The following is a 24,168-nucleotide window of genomic DNA, read 5'->3' on the forward strand; positions in this document are numbered from 1 at the left end:
GCATCCGAAACACCAAATGTTTTAGTTCTGAAACTAATACTTTGGAGAATAGCTCTCATGGCTTTAAAGTCATGTATGTGAACAAATTCGAATCGCTGATGTATTTATAGTTCGGCCTCAAGTCATGATTTTTTATGCAATTGCGCCAATATTTTTTCATGAGGGTCGACCATGTAAGAATGCATCCACACACCAAATGTTTTAGTTCTGAAACTAATGCTTTTGAAAATAGCTCGCATGGCGTAAAAGTCATGCATGTGAAAAAATTCGAATCGCTGATGTATTTATAGTTCGGCCTCAAGTCATGATTTTTTATGCAATTGCGCCAATATTTTTCATGAGGGTCGACCATGTAAGAATGCATCCACACACCAAATGTTTTAGTTCTGAAACGAATCCTTTTGAAAATAGCTCGAATGGCGTAAAAGTCATGCATGTGAAAAAATTCGAATCGCTGATGTATTTATAGTTCGGCCTCAAGTCATGATTTTTTATGCAATTGCGCCAATATTTTTCATGAGGGTCGACCATGTAAGAATGCATCCACACACCAAATGTTTTAGTTCTGAAACTAATACTTTGGAGAATAGCTCTCATGGCGTAAAAGTCATGCATGTGAAAAAAATCGAATCGCTGATGTATTTATAGTTCGGCCTCAAGTCATGATTTTTTATGCAATTGCGCCAATATTTTTCATGAGGGTCGACCATGTAAGAATGCATCCGAAACACCAAATGTTTTAGTTCTGAAACTAATACTTTGGAGAATAGCTCTCATGGCTTTAAAGTCATGTATGTGAACAAATTCGAATCGCTGATGTATTTATAGTTCGGCCTCAAGTCATGATTTTTTATGCAATTGCGCCAATATTTTTTCATGAGGGTCGACCATGTAAGAATGCATCCACACACCAAATGTTTTAGTTCTGAAACTAATGCTTTTGAAAATAGCTCGCATGGCGTAAAAGTCATGCATCTGAAAAAAATCGAATCGCTGATGTATTTATAGTTCGGCCTCAAGTCATGATTTTTTATGCAATTGCGCCAATATTTTTCATGAGGGTCGACCATGTAAGAATGCATCCACACACCAAATGTTTTAGTTCTGAAACTAATGCTTTTGAAAATAGCTCGCATGGCGTAAAAGTCATGCATCTGAAAAAAATCGAATCGCTGATGTATTTATAGTTCGGCCTCAAGTCATGATTTTTTATGCAATTGCGCCAATATTTTTCATGAGGGTCGACCATGTAAGAATGCATCCACACACCAAAAGTTTTAGTTCTGAAACTAATACTTTGGAGAATAGCTCTCATGGCGTAAAAGTCATGTATGTGAAAAAAATCGAATCGCTGATGTATTTATAGTTCGGCCTCAAGTCATGATTTTTTATGCAATTGCGCCAATAGTTTTCATGAGGGTCGACCATGTAAGAATGCATCCACACACCAAATGTTTTAGTTCTGAAACTAATACTTTGGAGAATAGCTCTCATGGCGTTAAAGTCATGCATGTGAAAAAAATCGAATCGCTGATGTATTTATAGTTCGGCCTCAAGTCATGATTTTTTATGCAATTGCGCCAATATTTTTCATGAGGGTCGACCATGTAAGAATGCATCCACACACCAAATGTTTTAGTTCTGAAACGAATCCTTTTGAAAATAGCTCGCATGGCGTAAAAGTCATGTATGTGAAAAAATTCGAATCGCTGATGTATTTATAGTTCGGCCTCAAGTCATGATTTTTTATGCAATTGCGCCAATAGTTTTCATGAGGGTCGACCATGTAAGAATGCATCCACACACCAAATGTTTTAGTTCTGAAACTAATACTTTGGAGAATAGCTCTCATGGCGTAAAAGTCATGTATGTGAAAAAAATCGAATCGCTGATGTATTTATAGTTCGGCCTCAAGTCATGATTTTTTATGCAATTGCGCCAATATTTTTCATGAGGGTCGACCATGTAAGAATGCATCCGAAACACCAAATGTTTTAGTTCTGAAACTAATGCTTTGGAGAATAGCTCTCATGGCGTAAAAGTCATGCATGTGAAAAAAATCGAATCGCTGATGTATTTATAGTTCGGCCTCAAGTCATGATTTTTTATGCAATTGCGCCAATATTTTTCATGAGGGTCGACCATGTAAGAATGCATCCGAAACACCAAATGTTTTAGTTCTGAAACTAATACTTTGGAGAATAGCTCTCATGGCTTTAAAGTCATGTATGTGAACAAATTCGAATCGCTGATGTATTTATAGTTCGGCCTCAAGTCATGATTTTTTATGCAATTGCGCCAATATTTTTTCATGAGGGTCGACCATGTAAGAATGCATCCACACACCAAATGTTTTAGTTCTGAAACTAATGCTTTTGAAAATAGCTCGCATGGCGTAAAAGTCATGCATCTGAAAAAAATCGAATCGCTGATGTATTTATAGTTCGGCCTCAAGTCATGATTTTTTATGCAATTGCGCCAATATTTTTCATGAGGGTCGACCATGTAAGAATGCATCCACACACCAAATGTTTTAGTTCTGAAACTAATACTTTGGAGAATAGCTCTCATGGCGTAAAAGTCATGCATGTGAAAAAAATCGAATCGCTGATGTATTTATAGTTCGGCCTCAAGTCATGATTTTTTATGCAATTGCGCCAATATTTTTCATGAGGGTCGACCATGTAAGAATGCATCCGAAACACCAAATGTTTTAGTTCTGAAACTAATGCTTTGGAGAATAGCTCTCATGGCGTAAAAGTCATGCATGTGAAAAAAATCGAATCGCTGATGTATTTATAGTTCGGCCTCAAGTCATGATTTTTTATGCAATTGCGCCAATATTTTTCATGAGGGTCGACCATGTAAGAATGCATCCGAAACACCAAATGTTTTAGTTCTGAAACTAATACTTTGGAGAATAGCTCTCATGGCTTTAAAGTCATGTATGTGAACAAATTCGAATCGCTGATGTATTTATAGTTCGGCCTCAAGTCATGATTTTTTATGCAATTGCGCCAATATTTTTTCATGAGGGTCGACCATGTAAGAATGCATCCACACACCAAATGTTTTAGTTCTGAAACTAATGCTTTTGAAAATAGCTCGCATGGCGTAAAAGTCATGCATCTGAAAAAAATCGAATCGCTGATGTATTTATAGTTCGGCCTCAAGTCATGATTTTTTATGCAATTGCGCCAATATTTTTCATGAGGGTCGACCATGTAAGAATGCATCCACACACCAAATGTTTTAGTTCTGAAACTAATACTTTGGAGAATAGCTCTCATGGCGTAAAAGTCATGCATGTGAAAAAAATCGAATCGCTGATGTATTTATAGTTCGGCCTCAAGTCATGATTTTTTATGCAATTGCGCCAATATTTTTCATGAGGGTCGACCATGTAAGAATGCATCCGAAACACCAAATGTTTTAGTTCTGAAACTAATACTTTGGAGAATAGCTCTCATGGCTTTAAAGTCATGTATGTGAACAAATTCGAATCGCTGATGTATTTATAGTTCGGCCTCAAGTCATGATTTTTTATGCAATTGCGCCAATATTTTTTCATGAGGGTCGACCATGTAAGAATGCATCCACACACCAAATGTTTTAGTTCTGAAACTAATGCTTTTGAAAATAGCTCGCATGGCGTAAAAGTCATGCATCTGAAAAAAATCGAATCGCTGATGTATTTATAGTTCGGCCTCAAGTCATGATTTTTTATGCAATTGCGCCAATATTTTTCATGAGGGTCGACCATGTAAGAATGCATCCACACACCAAATGTTTTAGTTCTGAAACTAATGCTTTTGAAAATAGCTCGCATGGCGTAAAAGTCATGCATCTGAAAAAAATCGAATCGCTGATGTATTTATAGTTCGGCCTCAAGTCATGATTTTTTATGCAATTGCGCCAATATTTTTCATGAGGGTCGACCATGTAAGAATGCATCCACACACCAAAAGTTTTAGTTCTGAAACTAATACTTTGGAGAATAGCTCTCATGGCGTAAAAGTCATGTATGTGAAAAAAATCGAATCGCTGATGTATTTATAGTTCGGCCTCAAGTCATGATTTTTTATGCAATTGCGCCAATAGTTTTCATGAGGGTCGACCATGTAAGAATGCATCCACACACCAAATGTTTTAGTTCTGAAACTAATACTTTGGAGAATAGCTCTCATGGCGTTAAAGTCATGCATGTGAAAAAAATCGAATCGCTGATGTATTTATAGTTCGGCCTCAAGTCATGATTTTTTATGCAATTGCGCCAATAATTTTCATGAGGGTCGACCATGTAAGAATGCATCCACACACCAAATGTTTTAGTTCTGAAACGAATCCTTTTGAAAATAGCTCGCATGGCGTAAAAGTCATGTATGTGAAAAAATTCGAATCGCTGATGTATTTATAGTTCGGCCTCAAGTCATGATTTTTTATGCAATTGCGCCAATAGTTTTCATGAGGGTCGACCATGTAAGAATGCATCCACACACCAAATGTTTTAGTTCTGAAACTAATACTTTGGAGAATAGCTCTCATGGCGTAAAAGTCATGTATGTGAAAAAAATCGAATCGCTGATGTATTTATAGTTCGGCCTCAAGTCATGATTTTTTATGCAATTGCGCCAATATTTTTCATGAGGGTCGACCATGTAAGAATGCATCCGAAACACCAAATGTTTTAGTTCTGAAACTAATGCTTTGGAGAATAGCTCTCATGGCGTAAAAGTCATGTATGTGAAAAAAATCGAATCGCTGATGTATTTATAGTTCGGCCTCAAGTCATGATTTTTTATGCAATTGCGCCAATATTTTTCATGAGGGTCGACCATGTAAGAATGCATCCGAAACACCAAATGTTTTAGTTCTGAAACTAATGCTTTGGAGAATAGCTCTCATGGCGTAAAAGTCATGCATGTGAAAAAAATCGAATCGCTGATGTATTTATAGTTCGGCCTCAAGTCATGATTTTTTATGCAATTGCGCCAATATTTTTCATGAGGGTCGACCATGTAAGAATGCATCCGAAACACCAAATGTTTTAGTTCTGAAACTAATACTTTGGAGAATAGCTCTCATGGCTTTAAAGTCATGTATGTGAACAAATTCGAATCGCTGATGTATTTATAGTTCGGCCTCAAGTCATGATTTTTTATGCAATTGCGCCAATATTTTTTCATGAGGGTCGACCATGTAAGAATGCATCCACACACCAAATGTTTTAGTTCTGAAACTAATGCTTTTGAAAATAGCTCGCATGGCGTAAAAGTCATGCATCTGAAAAAAATCGAATCGCTGATGTATTTATAGTTCGGCCTCAAGTCATGATTTTTTATGCAATTGCGCCAATATTTTTCATGAGGGTCGACCATGTAAGAATGCATCCACACACCAAATGTTTTAGTTCTGAAACTAATACTTTGGAGAATAGCTCTCATGGCGTAAAAGTCATGCATGTGAAAAAAATCGAATCGCTGATGTATTTATAGTTCGGCCTCAAGTCATGATTTTTTATGCAATTGCGCCAATATTTTTCATGAGGGTCGACCATGTAAGAATGCATCCGAAACACCAAATGTTTTAGTTCTGAAACTAATACTTTGGAGAATAGCTCTCATGGCTTTAAAGTCATGTATGTGAACAAATTCGAATCGCTGATGTATTTATAGTTCGGCCTCAAGTCATGATTTTTTATGCAATTGCGCCAATATTTTTTCATGAGGGTCGACCATGTAAGAATGCATCCACACACCAAATGTTTTAGTTCTGAAACTAATGCTTTTGAAAATAGCTCGCATGGCGTAAAAGTCATGCATCTGAAAAAAATCGAATCGCTGATGTATTTATAGTTCGGCCTCAAGTCATGATTTTTTATGCAATTGCGCCAATATTTTTCATGAGGGTCGACCATGTAAGAATGCATCCACACACCAAATGTTTTAGTTCTGAAACTAATGCTTTTGAAAATAGCTCGCATGGCGTAAAAGTCATGCATCTGAAAAAAATCGAATCGCTGATGTATTTATAGTTCGGCCTCAAGTCATGATTTTTTATGCAATTGCGCCAATATTTTTCATGAGGGTCGACCATGTAAGAATGCATCCACACACCAAAAGTTTTAGTTCTGAAACTAATACTTTGGAGAATAGCTCTCATGGCGTAAAAGTCATGTATGTGAAAAAAATCGAATCGCTGATGTATTTATAGTTCGGCCTCAAGTCATGATTTTTTATGCAATTGCGCCAATAGTTTTCATGAGGGTCGACCATGTAAGAATGCATCCACACACCAAATGTTTTAGTTCTGAAACTAATACTTTGGAGAATAGCTCTCATGGCGTTAAAGTCATGCATGTGAAAAAAATCGAATCGCTGATGTATTTATAGTTCGGCCTCAAGTCATGATTTTTTATGCAATTGCGCCAATATTTTTCATGAGGGTCGACCATGTAAGAATGCATCCACACACCAAATGTTTTAGTTCTGAAACGAATCCTTTTGAAAATAGCTCGCATGGCGTAAAAGTCATGTATGTGAAAAAATTCGAATCGCTGATGTATTTATAGTTCGGCCTCAAGTCATGATTTTTTATGCAATTGCGCCAATAGTTTTCATGAGGGTCGACCATGTAAGAATGCATCCACACACCAAATGTTTTAGTTCTGAAACTAATACTTTGGAGAATAGCTCTCATGGCTTTAAAGTCATGTATGTGAAAAAAATCGAATAGCTGATGTATTTATAGTTCGGCCTCAAGTCATGATTTTTTATGCAATTGCGCCAATATTTTTCATGAGGGTCGACCATGTAAGAATGCATCCACACACCAAATGTTTTAGTTCTGAAACTAATACTTTGGAGAATAGCTCTCATGGCGTAAAAGTCATGCATGTGAAAAAAATCGAATCGCTGATGTATTTATAGTTCGGCCTCAAGTCATGATTTTTTATGCAATTGCGCCAATATTTTTCATGAGGGTCGACCATGTAAGAATGCATCCGAAACACCAAATGTTTTAGTTCTGAAACTAATACTTTGGAGAATAGCTCTCATGGCTTTAAAGTCATGTATGTGAACAAATTCGAATCGCTGATGTATTTATAGTTCGGCCTCAAGTCATGATTTTTTATGCAATTGCGCCAATATTTTTTCATGAGGGTCGACCATGTAAGAATGCATCCACACACCAAATGTTTTAGTTCTGAAACTAATGCTTCTGAAAATAGCTCGAATGGCGTAAAAGTCATGCATGTGAAAAAATTCGAATCGCTGATGTATTTATAGTTCGGCCTCAAGTCATGATTTTTTATGCAATTGCGCCAATATTTTTCATGACGGTCGACCATGTAAGAATGCATCCGAAACACCTAAAGTTTTAGTTCTGAAACTAATACTTTGGAGAATAGCTCTCATGGCGTAAAAGTCATGCATGTGAAAAAGTTCGAATCGCTTATGTATTTATAGTTCGGCCTCAAGTCATGATTTTTTATGCAATTGCGCCAATATTTTTCATGAGGGTCGACCATGTAAGAATGCATCCGAAACACCAAATGTTTTAGTTCTGAAACTAATACTTTGGAGAATAGCTCGCATGGCGTAAAAGTCATGCATGTGAAAAAGTTCGAATCGCTGATGTATTTATAGTTCGGCCTCAAGTCATGATTTTTTATGCAATTGCGCCAATATTTTTCATGAGGGTCGACCATGTAAGAATGCATCCACACACTAAATGTTTTAGTTCTGAAACTAATGCTTTTGAAAATAGCTCTCATGGCGTAAAAGTCATGCATGTGAAAAAATTCGAATCGCTGATGTATTTATAGTTCGGCCTCAAGTCATGATTTTTTATGCAATTGCGCCAATATTTTTCATGAGGGTCGACCATGTAAGAATGCATCCACACACCAAATGTTTTAGTTCTGAAACTAATACTTTGGAGAATAGCTCTCATGGCGTAAAAGTCATGTATGTGAACAAATTCGAATCGCTGATGTATTTATAGTTCGGCCTCAAGTCATGATTTTTTATGCAATTGCGCCAATAATTTTCATGAGGGTCGACCATGTAAGAATGCATCCGAAACACCAAATGTTTTAGTTCTGAAACTAATACTTTGGAGAATAGCTCTCATGGCGTAAAAGTCATGCATGTGAAAAAGTTCGAATCGCTGATGTATTTATAGTTCGGCCTCAAGTCATGATTTTTTATGCAATTGCGCCAATATTTTTCATGAGGGTCGACCATGTAAGAATGCATCCACACACCAAATGTTTTAGTTCTGAAACTAATGCTTTTGAAAATAGCTCTCATGGCGTAAAAGTCATGCATGTGAAAAAATTCGAATCGCTGATGTATTTATAGTTCGGCCTCAAGTCATGATTTTTTATGCAATTGCGCCAATATTTTTTCATGAGGGTCGACCATGTAAGAATGCATCCACACACCAAATGTTTTAGTTCTGAAACTAATGCTTTTGAAAATAGCTCGCATGGCGTAAAAGTCATGCATCTGAAAAAAATCGAATCGCTGATGTATTTATAGTTCGGCCTCAAGTCATGATTTTTTATGCAATTGCGCCAATATTTTTCATGAGGGTCGACCATGTAAGAATGCATCCACACACCAAAAGTTTTAGTTCTGAAACTAATACTTTGGAGAATAGCTCTCATGGCGTAAAAGTCATGTATGTGAAAAAATTCGAATCGCTGATGTATTTATAGTTCGGCCTCAAGTCATGATTTTTTATGCAATTGCGCCAATAGTTTTCATGAGGGTCGACCATGTAAGAATGCATCCACACACCAAATGTTTTAGTTCTGAAACTAATACTTTGGAGAATAGCTCTCATGGCGTTAAAGTCATGTATGTGAAAAAAATCGAATCGCTGATGTATTTATAGTTCGGCCTCAAGTCATGATTTTTTATGCAATTGCGCCAATATTTTTCATGAGGGTCGACCATGTAAGAATGCATCCACACACCAAATGTTTTAGTTCTGAAACGAATCCTTTTGAAAATAGCTCGCATGGCGTAAAAGTCATGTATGTGAAAAAATTCGAATCGCTGATGTATTTATAGTTCGGCCTCAAGTCATGATTTTTTATGCAATTGCGCCAATATTTTTCATGAGGGTCGACCATGTAAGAATGCATCCGAAACACCAAATGTTTTAGTTCTGAAACTAATACTTTGGAGAATAGCTCTCATGGCGTAAAAGTCATGTATGTGAAAAAAATCGAATCGCTGATGTATTTATAGTTCGGCCTCAAGTCATGATTTTTTATGCAATTGCGCCAATATTTTTCATGAGGGTCGACCATGTAAGAATGCATCCGAAACACCAAATGTTTTAGTTCTGAAACTAATGCTTTGGAGAATAGCTCTCATGGCGTAAAAGTCATGCATGTGAAAAAAATCGAATCGCTGATGTATTTATAGTTCGGCCTCAAGTCATGATTTTTTATGCAATTGCGCCAATATTTTTCATGAGGGTCGACCATGTAAGAATGCATCCGAAACACCAAATGTTTTAGTTCTGAAACTAATACTTTGGAGAATAGCTCTCATGGCTTTAAAGTCATGTATGTGAACAAATTCGAATCGCTGATGTATTTATAGTTCGGCCTCAAGTCATGATTTTTTATGCAATTGCGCCAATATTTTTTCATGAGGGTCGACCATGTAAGAATGCATCCACACACCAAATGTTTTAGTTCTGAAACTAATGCTTTTGAAAATAGCTCGCATGGCGTAAAAGTCATGCATCTGAAAAAAATCGAATCGCTGATGTATTTATAGTTCGGCCTCAAGTCATGATTTTTTATGCAATTGCGCCAATATTTTTCATGAGGGTCGACCATGTAAGAATGCATCCACACACCAAATGTTTTAGTTCTGAAACTAATACTTTGGAGAATAGCTCTCATGGCGTAAAAGTCATGCATGTGAAAAAAATCGAATCGCTGATGTATTTATAGTTCGGCCTCAAGTCATGATTTTTTATGCAATTGCGCCAATATTTTTCATGAGGGTCGACCATGTAAGAATGCATCCGAAACACCAAATGTTTTAGTTCTGAAACTAATACTTTGGAGAATAGCTCTCATGGCTTTAAAGTCATGTATGTGAACAAATTCGAATCGCTGATGTATTTATAGTTCGGCCTCAAGTCATGATTTTTTATGCAATTGCGCCAATATTTTTTCATGAGGGTCGACCATGTAAGAATGCATCCACACACCAAATGTTTTAGTTCTGAAACTAATGCTTTTGAAAATAGCTCGCATGGCGTAAAAGTCATGCATCTGAAAAAAATCGAATCGCTGATGTATTTATAGTTCGGCCTCAAGTCATGATTTTTTATGCAATTGCGCCAATATTTTTCATGAGGGTCGACCATGTAAGAATGCATCCACACACCAAATGTTTTAGTTCTGAAACTAATGCTTTTGAAAATAGCTCGCATGGCGTAAAAGTCATGCATCTGAAAAAAATCGAATCGCTGATGTATTTATAGTTCGGCCTCAAGTCATGATTTTTTATGCAATTGCGCCAATATTTTTCATGAGGGTCGACCATGTAAGAATGCATCCACACACCAAATGTTTTAGTTCTGAAACTAATACTTTGGAGAATAGCTCTCATGGCGTAAAAGTCATGTATGTGAAAAAAATCGAATCGCTGATGTATTTATAGTTCGGCCTCAAGTCATGATTTTTTATGCAATTGCGCCAATAGTTTTCATGAGGGTCGACCATGTAAGAATGCATCCACACACCAAATGTTTTAGTTCTGAAACTAATACTTTATAGAATAGCTCTCATGGCGTTAAAGTCATGCATGTGAAAAAAATCGAATCGCTGATGTATTTATAGTTCGGCCTCAAGTCATGATTTTTTATGCAATTGCGCCAATATTTTTCATGAGGGTCGACCATGTAAGAATGCATCCACACACCAAATGTTTTAGTTCTGAAACGAATCCTTTTGAAAATAGCTCGCATGGCGTAAAAGTCATGTATGTGAAAAAATTCGAATCGCTGATGTATTTATAGTTCGGCCTCAAGTCATGATTTTTTATGCAATTGCGCCAATAGTTTTCATGAGGGTCGACCATGTAAGAATGCATCCACACACCAAATGTTTTAGTTCTGAAACTAATACTTTGGAGAATAGCTCTCATGGCGTAAAAGTCATGTATGTGAAAAAAATCGAATCGCTGATGTATTTATAGTTCGGCCTCAAGTCATGATTTTTTATGCAATTGCGCCAATATTTTTCATGAGGGTCGACCATGTAAGAATGCATCCGAAACACCAAATGTTTTAGTTCTGAAACTAATGCTTTGGAGAATAGCTCTCATGGCGTAAAAGTCATGCATGTGAAAAAAATCGAATCGCTGATGTATTTATAGTTCGGCCTCAAGTCATGATTTTTTATGCAATTGCGCCAATATTTTTCATGAGGGTCGACCATGTAAGAATGCATCCGAAACACCAAATGTTTTAGTTCTGAAACTAATACTTTGGAGAATAGCTCTCATGGCTTTAAAGTCATGTATGTGAACAAATTCGAATCGCTGATGTATTTATAGTTCGGCCTCAAGTCATGATTTTTTATGCAATTGCGCCAATATTTTTTCATGAGGGTCGACCATGTAAGAATGCATCCACACACCAAATGTTTTAGTTCTGAAACTAATGCTTTTGAAAATAGCTCGCATGGCGTAAAAGTCATGCATCTGAAAAAAATCGAATCGCTGATGTATTTATAGTTCGGCCTCAAGTCATGATTTTTTATGCAATTGCGCCAATATTTTTCATGAGGGTCGACCATGTAAGAATGCATCCACACACCAAAGGTTTTAGTTCTGAAACTAATACTTTGGAGAATAGCTCTCATGGCGTAAAAGTCATGCATGTGAAAAAAATCGAATCGCTGATGTATTTATAGTTCGGCCTCAAGTCATGATTTTTTATGCAATTGCGCCAATATTTTTCATGAGGGTCGACCATGTAAGAATGCATCCGAAACACCAAATGTTTTAGTTCTGAAACTAATACTTTGGAGAATAGCTCTCATGGCTTTAAAGTCATGTATGTGAACAAATTCGAATCGCTGATGTATTTATAGTTCGGCCTCAAGTCATGATTTTTTATGCAATTGCGCCAATATTTTTTCATGAGGGTCGACCATGTAAGAATGCATCCACACACCAAATGTTTTAGTTCTGAAACTAATGCTTTTGAAAATAGCTCGCATGGCGTAAAAGTCATGCATCTGAAAAAAATCGAATCGCTGATGTATTTATAGTTCGGCCTCAAGTCATGATTTTTTATGCAATTGCGCCAATATTTTTCATGAGGGTCGACCATGTAAGAATGCATCCACACACCAAATGTTTTAGTTCTGAAACTAATGCTTTTGAAAATAGCTCGCATGGCGTAAAAGTCATGCATGTGAAAAAAATCGAATCGCTGATGTATTTATAGTTCGGCCTCAAGTCATGATTTTTTATGCAATTGCGCCAATATTTTTCATGAGGGTCGACCATGTAAGAATGCATCCACACACCAAATGTTTTAGTTCTGAAACTAATGCTTTTGAAAATAGCTCGCATGGCGTAAAAGTCATGCATGTGAAAAAAATCGAATCGCTGATGTATTTATAGTTCGGCCTCAAGTCATGATTTTTTATGCAATTGCGCCAATATTTTTCATGAGGGTCGACCATGTAAGAATGCATCCACACACCAAAAGTTTTAGTTCTGAAACTAATACTTTGGAGAATAGCTCTCATGGCTTTAAAGTCATGTATGTGAACAAATTCGAATCGCTGATGTATTTATAGTTCGGCCTCAAGTCATGATTTTTTATGCAATTGCGCCAATATTTTTTCATGAGGGTCGACCATGTAAGAATGCATCCACACACCAAATGTTTTAGTTCTGAAACTAATGCTTTTGAAAATAGCTCGCATGGCGTAAAAGTCATGCATCTGAAAAAAATCGAATCGCTGATGTATTTATAGTTCGGCCTCAAGTCATGATTTTTTATGCAATTGCGCCAATATTTTTCATGAGGGTCGACCATGTAAGAATGCATCCACACACCAAAAGTTTTAGTTCTGAAACTAATACTTTGGAGAATAGCTCTCATGGCGTAAAAGTCATGTATGTGAAAAAATTCGAATCGCTGATGTATTTATAGTTCGGCCTCAAGTCATGATTTTTTATGCAATTGCGCCAATAGTTTTCATGAGGGTCGACCATGTAAGAATGCATCCACACACCAAATGTTTTAGTTCTGAAACTAATACTTTGGAGAATAGCTCTCATGGCGTTAAAGTCATGTATGTGAAAAAAATCGAATCGCTGATGTATTTATAGTTCGGCCTCAAGTCATGATTTTTTATGCAATTGCGCCAATATTTTTCATGAGGGTCGACCATGTAAGAATGCATCCACACACCAAATGTTTTAGTTCTGAAACGAATCCTTTTGAAAATAGCTCGCATGGCGTAAAAGTCATGTATGTGAAAAAATTCGAATCGCTGATGTATTTATAGTTCGGCCTCAAGTCATGATTTTTTATGCAATTGCGCCAATATTTTTCATGAGGGTCGACCATGTAAGAATGCATCCGAAACACCAAATGTTTTAGTTCTGAAACTAATACTTTGGAGAATAGCTCTCATGGCGTAAAAGTCATGTATGTGAAAAAAATCGAATCGCTGATGTATTTATAGTTCGGCCTCAAGTCATGATTTTTTATGCAATTGCGCCAATATTTTTCATGAGGGTCGACCATGTAAGAATGCATCCGAAACACCAAATGTTTTAGTTCTGAAACTAATGCTTTGGAGAATAGCTCTCATGGCGTAAAAGTCATGCATGTGAAAAAAATCGAATCGCTGATGTATTTATAGTTCGGCCTCAAGTCATGATTTTTTATGCAATTGCGCCAATAGTTTTCATGAGGGTCGACCATGTAAGAATGCATCCGAAACACCAAATGTTTTAGTTCTGAAACTAATACTTTGGAGAATAGCTCTCATGGCGTTAAAGTCATGTATGTGAAAAAAATCGAATCGCTGATGTATTTATAGTTCGGCCTCAAGTCATGATTTTTTATGCAATTGCGCCAATATTTTTCATGAGGGTCGACCATGTAAGAATGCATCCACACACCAAATGTTTTAGTTCTGAAACGAATCCTTTTGAAAATAGCTCGAATGGCGTAAAAGTCATGCATGTGAAAAAATTCGAATCGCTGATGTATTTATAGTTCGGCCTCAAGTCATGATTTTTTATGCAATTGCGCCAATATTTTTCATGAGGGTCGACCATGTAAGAATGCATCCACACACCAAATGTTTTAGTTCTGAAACTAATACTTTGGAGAATAGCTCTCATGGCGTAAAAGTCATGTATGTGAAAAAAATCGAATCGCTGATGTATTTATAGTTCGGCCTCAAGTCATGATTTTTTATGCAATTGCGCCAATATTTTTCATGAGGGTCGACCATGTAAGAATGCATCCGAAACACCAAATGTTTTAGTTCTGAAACTAATACTTTGGAGAATAGCTCTCATGGCGTAAAAGTCATGCATGTGAAAAAAATCGAATCGCTGATGTATTTATAGTTCGGCCTCAAGTCATGATTTTTTATGCAATTGCGCCAATAGTTTTCATGAGGGTCGACCATGTAAGAATGCATCCGAAACACCAAATGTTTTAGTTCTGAAACTAATACTTTGGAGAATAGCTCTCATGGCTTTAAAGTCATGTATGTGAACAAATTCGAATCGCTGATGTATTTATAGTTCGGCCTCAAGTCATGATTTTTTATGCAATTGCGCCAATATTTTTTCATGAGGGTCGACCATGTAAGAATGCATCCACACACCAAATGTTTTAGTTCTGAAACTAATGCTTTTGAAAATAGCTCGCATGGCGTAAAAGTCATGCATCTGAAAAAAATCGAATCGCTGATGTATTTATAGTTCGGCCTCAAGTCATGATTTTTTATGCAATTGCGCCAATATTTTTCATGAGGGTCGACCATGTAAGAATGCATCCACACACCAAATGTTTTAGTTCTGAAACTAATACTTTGGAGAATAGCTCTCATGGCGTAAAAGTCATGCATGTGAAAAAAATCGAATCGCTGATGTATTTATAGTTCGGCCTCAAGTCATGATTTTTTATGCAATTGCGCCAATATTTTTCATGAGGGTCGACCATGTAAGAATGCATCCGAAACACCAAAGGTTTTAGTTCTGAAACTAATACTTTGGAGAATAGCTCTCATGGCTTTAAAGTCATGTATGTGAACAAATTCGAATCGCTGATGTATTTATAGTTCGGCCTCAAGTCATGATTTTTTATGCAATTGCGCCAATATTTTTTCATGAGGGTCGACCATGTAAGAATGCATCCACACACCAAATGTTTTAGTTCTGAAACTAATGCTTTTGAAAATAGCTCGCATGGCGTAAAAGTCATGCATCTGAAAAAAATCGAATCGCTGATGTATTTATAGTTCGGCCTCAAGTCATGATTTTTTATGCAATTGCGCCAATATTTTTCATGAGGGTCGACCATGTAAGAATGCATCCACACACCAAATGTTTTAGTTCTGAAACTAATGCTTTTGAAAATAGCTCGCATGGCGTAAAAGTCATGCATCTGAAAAAAATCGAATCGCTGATGTATTTATAGTTCGGCCTCAAGTCATGATTTTTTATGCAATTGCGCCAATATTTTTCATGAGGGTCGACCATGTAAGAATGCATCCACACACCAAAAGTTTTAGTTCTGAAACTAATACTTTGGAGAATAGCTCTCATGGCGTAAAAGTCATGTATGTGAAAAAAATCGAATCGCTGATGTATTTATAGTTCGGCCTCAAGTCATGATTTTTTATGCAATTGCGCCAATAGTTTTCATGAGGGTCGACCATGTAAGAATGCATCCACACACCAAATGTTTTAGTTCTGAAACTAATACTTTGGAGAATAGCTCTCATGGCGTTAAAGTCATGCATGTGAAAAAAATCGAATCGCTGATGTATTTATAGTTCGGCCTCAAGTCATGATTTTTTATGCAATTGCGCCAATATTTTTCATGAGGGTCGACCATGTAAGAATGCATCCACACACCAAATGTTTTAGTTCTGAAACGAATCCTTTTGAAAATAGCTCGCATGGCGTAAAAGTCATGTATGTGAAAAAATTCGAATCGCTGATGTATTTATAGTTCGGCCTCAAGTCATGATTTTTTATGCAATTGCGCCAATAGTTTTCATGAGGGTCGACCATGTAAGAATGCATCCACACACCAAATGTTTTAGTTCTGAAACTAATACTTTGGAGAATAGCTCTCATGGCGTAAAAGTCATGTATGTGAAAAAAATCGAATCGCTGATGTATTTATAGTTCGGCCTCAAGTCATGATTTTTTATGCAATTGCGCCAATATTTTTCATGAGGGTCGACCATGTAAGAATGCATCCGAAACACCAAATGTTTTAGTTCTGAAACTAATGCTTTGGAGAATAGCTCTCATGGCGTAAAAGTCATGCATGTGAAAAAAATCGAATCGCTGATGTATTTATAGTTCGGCCTCAAGTCATGATTTTTTATGCAATTGCGCCAATATTTTTCATGAGGGTCGACCATGTAAGAATGCATCCGAAACACCAAATGTTTTAGTTCTGAAACTAATACTTTGGAGAATAGCTCTCATGGCTTTAAAGTCATGTATGTGAACAAATTCGAATCGCTGATGTATTTATAGTTCGGCCTCAAGTCATGATTTTTTATGCAATTGCGCCAATATTTTTTCATGAGGGTCGACCATGTAAGAATGCATCCACACACCAAATGTTTTAGTTCTGAAACTAATGCTTTTGAAAATAGCTCGCATGGCGTAAAAGTCATGCATCTGAAAAAAATCGAATCGCTGATGTATTTATAGTTCGGCCTCAAGTCATGATTTTTTATGCAATTGCGCCAATATTTTTCATGAGGGTCGACCATGTAAGAATGCATCCACACACCAAATGTTTTAGTTCTGAAACTAATACTTTGGAGAATAGCTCTCATGGCGTAAAAGTCATGCATGTGAAAAAAATCGAATCGCTGATGTATTTATAGTTCGGCCTCAAGTCATGATTTTTTATGCAATTGCGCCAATATTTTTCATGAGGGTCGACCATGTAAGAATGCATCCGAAACACCAAATGTTTTAGTTCTGAAACTAATACTTTGGAGAATAGCTCTCATGGCTTTAAAGTCATGTATGTGAACAAATTCGAATCGCTGATGTATTTATAGTTCGGCCTCAAGTCATGATTTTTTATGCAATTGCGCCAATATTTTTTCATGAGGGTCGACCATGTAAGAATGCATCCACACACCAAATGTTTTAGTTCTGAAACTAATGCTTTTGAAAATAGCTCGCATGGCGTAAAAGTCATGCATCTGAAAAAAATCGAATCGCTGATGTATTTATAGTTCGGCCTCAAGTCATGATTTTTTATGCAATTGCGCCAATATTTTTCATGAGGGTCGACCATGTAAGAATGCATCCACACACCAAATGTTTTAGTTCTGAAACTAATGCTTTTGAAAATAGCTCGCATGGCGTAAAAGTCATGCATCTGAAAAAAATCGAATCGCTGATGTATTTATAGTTCGGCCTCAAGTCATGATTTTTTATGCAATTGCGCCAATATTTTTCATGAGGGTCGACCATGTAAGAATGCATCCACACACCAAATGTTTTAGTTCTGAAACTAATACTTTGGAGAATAGCTCTCATGGCGTAAAAGTCATGCATGTGAAAAAAATCGAATCGCTGATGTATTTATAGTTCGGCCTCAAGTCATGATTTTTTATGCAATTGCGCCAATATTTTTCATGAGGGTCGACCATGTAAGAATGCATCCGAAACACCAAAGGTTTTAGTTCTGAAACTAATACTTTGGAGAATAGCTCTCATGGCTTTAAAGTCATGTATGTGAACAAATTCGAATCGCTGATGTATTTATAGTTCGGCCTCAAGTCATGATTTTTTATGCAATTGCGCCAATATTTTTTCATGAGGGTCGACCATGTAAGAATGCATCCACACACCAAATGTTTTAGTTCTGAAACTAATGCTTTTGAAAATAGCTCGCATGGCGTAAAAGTCATGCATCTGAAAAAAATCGAATCGCTGATGTATTTATAGTTCGGCCTCAAGTCATGATTTTTTATGCAATTGCGCCAATATTTTTCATGAGGGTCGACCATGTAAGAATGCATCCACACACCAAATGTTTTAGTTCTGAAACTAATGCTTTTGAAAATAGCTCGCATGGCGTAAAAGTCATGCATCTGAAAAAAATCGAATCGCTGATGTATTTATAGTTCGGCCTCAAGTCATGATTTTTTATGCAATTGCGCCAATATTTTTCATGAGGGTCGACCATGTAAGAATGCATCCACACACCAAAAGTTTTAGTTCTGAAACTAATACTTTGGAGAATAGCTCTCATGGCGTAAAAGTCATGTATGTGAAAAAAATCGAATCGCTGATGTATTTATAGTTCGGCCTCAAGTCATGATTTTTTATGCAATTGCGCCAATAGTTTTCATGAGGGTCGACCATGTAAGAATGCATCCACACACCAAATGTTTTAGTTCTGAAACTAATACTTTGGAGAATAGCTCTCATGGCGTTAAAGTCATGCATGTGAAAAAAATCGAATCGCTGATGTATTTATAGTTCGGCCTCAAGTCATGATTTTTTATGCAATTGCGCCAATATTTTTCATGAGGGTCGACCATGTAAGAATGCATCCACACACCAAATGTTTTAGTTCTGAAACGAATCCTTTTGAAAATAGCTCGCATGGCGTAAAAGTCATGTATGTGAAAAAATTCGAATCGCTGATGTATTTATAGTTCGGCCTCAAGTCATGATTTTTTATGCAATTGCGCCAATAGTTTTCATGAGGGTCGACCATGTAAGAATGCATCCACACACCAAATGTTTTAGTTCTGAAACTAATACTTTGGAGAATAGCTCTCATGGCGTAAAAGTCATGTATGTGAAAAAAATCGAATCGCTGATGTATTTATAGTTCGGCCTCAAGTCATGATTTTTTATGCAATTGCGCCAATATTTTTCATGAGGGTCGACCATGTAAGAATGCATCCGAAACACCAAATGTTTTAGTTCTGAAACTAATGCTTTGGAGAATAGCTCTCATGGCGTAAAAGTCATGCATGTGAAAAAAATCGAATCGCTGATGTATTTATAGTTCGGCCTCAAGTCATGATTTTTTATGCAATTGCGCCAATATTTTTCATGAGGGTCGACCATGTAAGAATGCATCCGAAACACCAAATGTTTTAGTTCTGAAACTAATACTTTGGAGAATAGCTCTCATGGCTTTAAAGTCATGTATGTGAACAAATTCGAATCGCTGATGTATTTATAGTTCGGCCTCAAGTCATGATTTTTTATGCAATTGCGCCAATATTTTTTCATGAGGGTCGACCATGTAAGAATGCATCCACACACCAAATGTTTTAGTTCTGAAACTAATGCTTTTGAAAATAGCTCGCATGGCGTAAAAGTCATGCATCTGAAAAAAATCGAATCGCTGATGTATTTATAGTTCGGCCTCAAGTCATGATTTTTTATGCAATTGCGCCAATATTTTTCATGAGGGTCGACCATGTAAGAATGCATCCACACACCAAATGTTTTAGTTCTGAAACTAATACTTTGGAGAATAGCTCTCATGGCGTAAAAGTCATGCATGTGAAAAAAATCGAATCGCTGATGTATTTATAGTTCGGCCTCAAGTCATGATTTTTTATGCAATTGCGCCAATATTTTTCATGAGGGTCGACCATGTAAGAATGCATCCGAAACACCAAATGTTTTAGTTCTGAAACTAATACTTTGGAGAATAGCTCTCATGGCTTTAAAGTCATGTATGTGAACAAATTCGAATCGCTGATGTATTTATAGTTCGGCCTCAAGTCATGATTTTTTATGCAATTGCGCCAATATTTTTTCATGAGGGTCGACCATGTAAGAATGCATCCACACACCAAATGTTTTAGTTCTGAAACTAATGCTTTTGAAAATAGCTCGCATGGCGTAAAAGTCATGCATCTGAAAAAAATCGAATCGCTGATGTATTTATAGTTCGGCCTCAAGTCATGATTTTTTATGCAATTGCGCCAATATTTTTCATGAGGGTCGACCATGTAAGAATGCATCCACACACCAAATGTTTTAGTTCTGAAACTAATGCTTTTGAAAATAGCTCGCATGGCGTAAAAGTCATGCATCTGAAAAAAATCGAATCGCTGATGTATTTATAGTTCGGCCTCAAGTCATGATTTTTTATGCAATTGCGCCAATATTTTTCATGAGGGTCGACCATGTAAGAATGCATCCACACACCAAATGTTTTAGTTCTGAAACTAATACTTTGGAGAATAGCTCTCATGGCGTAAAAGTCATGCATGTGAAAAAAATCGAATCGCTGATGTATTTATAGTTCGGCCTCAAGTCATGATTTTTTATGCAATTGCGCCAATATTTTTCATGAGGGTCGACCATGTAAGAATGCATCCGAAACACCAAAGGTTTTAGTTCTGAAACTAATACTTTGGAGAATAGCTCTCATGGCTTTAAAGTCATGTATGTGAACAAATTCGAATCGCTGATGTATTTATAGTTCGGCCTCAAGTCATGATTTTTTATGCAATTGCGCCAATATTTTTTCATGAGGGTCGACCATGTAAGAATGCATCCACACACCAAATGTTTTAGTTCTGAAACTAATGCTTTTGAAAATAGCTCGCATGGCGTAAAAGTCATGCATCTGAAAAAAATCGAATCGCTGATGTATTTATAGTTCGGCCTCAAGTCATGATTTTTTATGCAATTGCGCCAATATTTTTCATGAGGGTCGACCATGTAAGAATGCATCCACACACCAAATGTTTTAGTTCTGAAACTAATGCTTTTGAAAATAGCTCGCATGGCGTAAAAGTCATGCATCTGAAAAAAATCGAATCGCTGATGTATTTATAGTTCGGCCTCAAGTCATGATTTTTTATGCAATTGCGCCAATATTTTTCATGAGGGTCGACCATGTAAGAATGCATCCACACACCAAAAGTTTTAGTTCTGAAACTAATACTTTGGAGAATAGCTCTCATGGCGTAAAAGTCATGTATGTGAAAAAAATCGAATCGCTGATGTATTTATAGTTCGGCCTCAAGTCATGATTTTTTATGCAATTGCGCCAATAGTTTTCATGAGGGTCGACCATGTAAGAATGCATCCACACACCAAATGTTTTAGTTCTGAAACTAATACTTTGGAGAATAGCTCTCATGGCGTTAAAGTCATGCATGTGAAAAAAATCGAATCGCTGATGTATTTATAGTTCGGCCTCAAGTCATGATTTTTTATGCAATTGCGCCAATATTTTTCATGAGGGTCGACCATGTAAGAATGCATCCACACACCAAATGTTTTAGTTCTGAAACGAATCCTTTTGAAAATAGCTCGCATGGCGTAAAAGTCATGTATGTGAAAAAATTCGAATCGCTGATGTATTTATAGTTCGGCCTCAAGTCATGATTTTTTATGCAATTGCGCCAATAGTTTTCATGAGGGTCGACCATGTAAGAATGCATCCACACACCAAATGTTTTAGTTCTGAAACTAATACTTTGGAGAATAGCTCTCATGGCGTAAAAGTCATGTATGTGAAAAAAATCGAATCGCTGATGTATTTATAGTTCGGCCTCAAGTCATGATTTTTTATGCAATTGCGCCAATATTTTTCATGAGGGTCGACCATGTAAGAATGCATCCGAAACACCAAATGTTTTAGTTCTGAAACTAATGCTTTGGAGAATAGCTCTCATGGCGTAAAAGTCATGCATGTGAAAAAAATCGAATCGCTGATGTATTTATAGTTCGGCCTCAAGTCATGATTTTTTATGCAATTGCGCCAATATTTTTCATGAGGGTCGACCATGTAAGAATGCATCCGAAACACCAAATGTTTTAGTTCTGAAACTAATACTTTGGAGAATAGCTCTCATGGCTTTAAAGTCATGTATGTGAACAAATTCGAATCGCTGATGTATTTATAGTTCGGCCTCAAGTCATGATTTTTTATGCAATTGCGCCAATATTTTTTCATGAGGGTCGACCATGTAAGAATGCATCCACACACCAAATGTTTTAGTTCTGAAACTAATGCTTTTGAAAATAGCTCGCATGGCGTAAAAGTCATGCATCTGAAAAAAATCGAATCGCTGATGTATTTATAGTTCGGCCTCAAGTCATGATTTTTTATGCAATTGCGCCAATATTTTTCATGAGGGTCGACCATGTAAGAATGCATCCACACACCAAATGTTTTAGTTCTGAAACTAATACTTTGGAGAATAGCTCTCATGGCGTAAAAGTCATGCATGTGAAAAAAATCGAATCGCTGATGTATTTATAGTTCGGCCTCAAGTCATGATTTTTTATGCAATTGCGCCAATATTTTTCATGAGGGTCGACCATGTAAGAATGCATCCGAAACACCAAATGTTTTAGTTCTGAAACTAATACTTTGGAGAATAGCTCTCATGGCTTTAAAGTCATGTATGTGAACAAATTCGAATCGCTGATGTATTTATAGTTCGGCCTCAAGTCATGATTTTTTATGCAATTGCGCCAATATTTTTTCATGAGGGTCGACCATGTAAGAATGCATCCACACACCAAATGTTTTAGTTCTGAAACTAATGCTTTTGAAAATAGCTCGCATGGCGTAAAAGTCATGCATCTGAAAAAAATCGAATCGCTGATGTATTTATAGTTCGGCCTCAAGTCATGATTTTTTATGCAATTGCGCCAATATTTTTCATGAGGGTCGACCATGTAAGAATGCATCCACACACCAAATGTTTTAGTTCTGAAACTAATGCTTTTGAAAATAGCTCGCATGGCGTAAAAGTCATGCATCTGAAAAAAATCGAATCGCTGATGTATTTATAGTTCGGCCTCAAGTCATGATTTTTTATGCAATTGCGCCAATATTTTTCATGAGGGTCGACCATGTAAGAATGCATCCACACACCAAAAGTTTTAGTTCTGAAACTAATACTTTGGAGAATAGCTCTCATGGCGTAAAAGTCATGTATGTGAAAAAAATCGAATCGCTGATGTATTTATAGTTCGGCCTCAAGTCATGATTTTTTATGCAATTGCGCCAATAGTTTTCATGAGGGTCGACCATGTAAGAATGCATCCACACACCAAATGTTTTAGTTCTGAAACTAATACTTTGGAGAATAGCTCTCATGGCGTTAAAGTCATGCATGTGAAAAAAATCGAATCGCTGATGTATTTATAGTTCGGCCTCAAGTCATGATTTTTTATGCAATTGCGCCAATATTTTTCATGAGGGTCGACCATGTAAGAATGCATCCACACACCAAATGTTTTAGTTCTGAAACGAATCCTTTTGAAAATAGCTCGCATGGCGTAAAAGTCATGTATGTGAAAAAATTCGAATCGCTGATGTATTTATAGTTCGGCCTCAAGTCATGATTTTTTATGCAATTGCGCCAATAGTTTTCATGAGGGTCGACCATGTAAGAATGCATCCACACACCAAATGTTTTAGTTCTGAAACTAATACTTTGGAGAATAGCTCTCATGGCTTTAAAGTCATGTATGTGAACAAATTCGAATCGCTGATGTATTTATAGTTCGGCCTCAAGTCATGATTTTTTATGCAATTGCGCCAATATTTTTTCATGAGGGTCGACCATGTAAGAATGCATCCACACACCAAATGTTTTAGTTCTGAAACTAATGCTTCTGAAAATAGCTCGCATGGCGTAAAAGTCATGCATCTCAAAAAAGTCGAATCGCTGATGTATTTATAGTTCGGCCTCAAGTCATGATTTTTTATGCAATTGCGCCAATATTTTTCATCAGGGTCGACCATGTAAGAATGCATCCACACACTAAATGTTTTAGTTCTGAAACGAATGCTTTTGAAAATAGCTCGAATGGCGTAAAAGTCATGTATGTGAAAAAATTCGAATCGCTGATGTATTTATAGTTCGGCCTC

The sequence above is a fragment of the Haliotis rufescens genome, unplaced genomic scaffold, assembly GCF_023055435.1.
Source record: "Haliotis rufescens isolate VD_foot unplaced genomic scaffold, xgHalRufe1.0.p SCAF_90, whole genome shotgun sequence".
Taxonomy (NCBI): domain Eukaryota; kingdom Metazoa; phylum Mollusca; class Gastropoda; order Lepetellida; family Haliotidae; genus Haliotis; species Haliotis rufescens.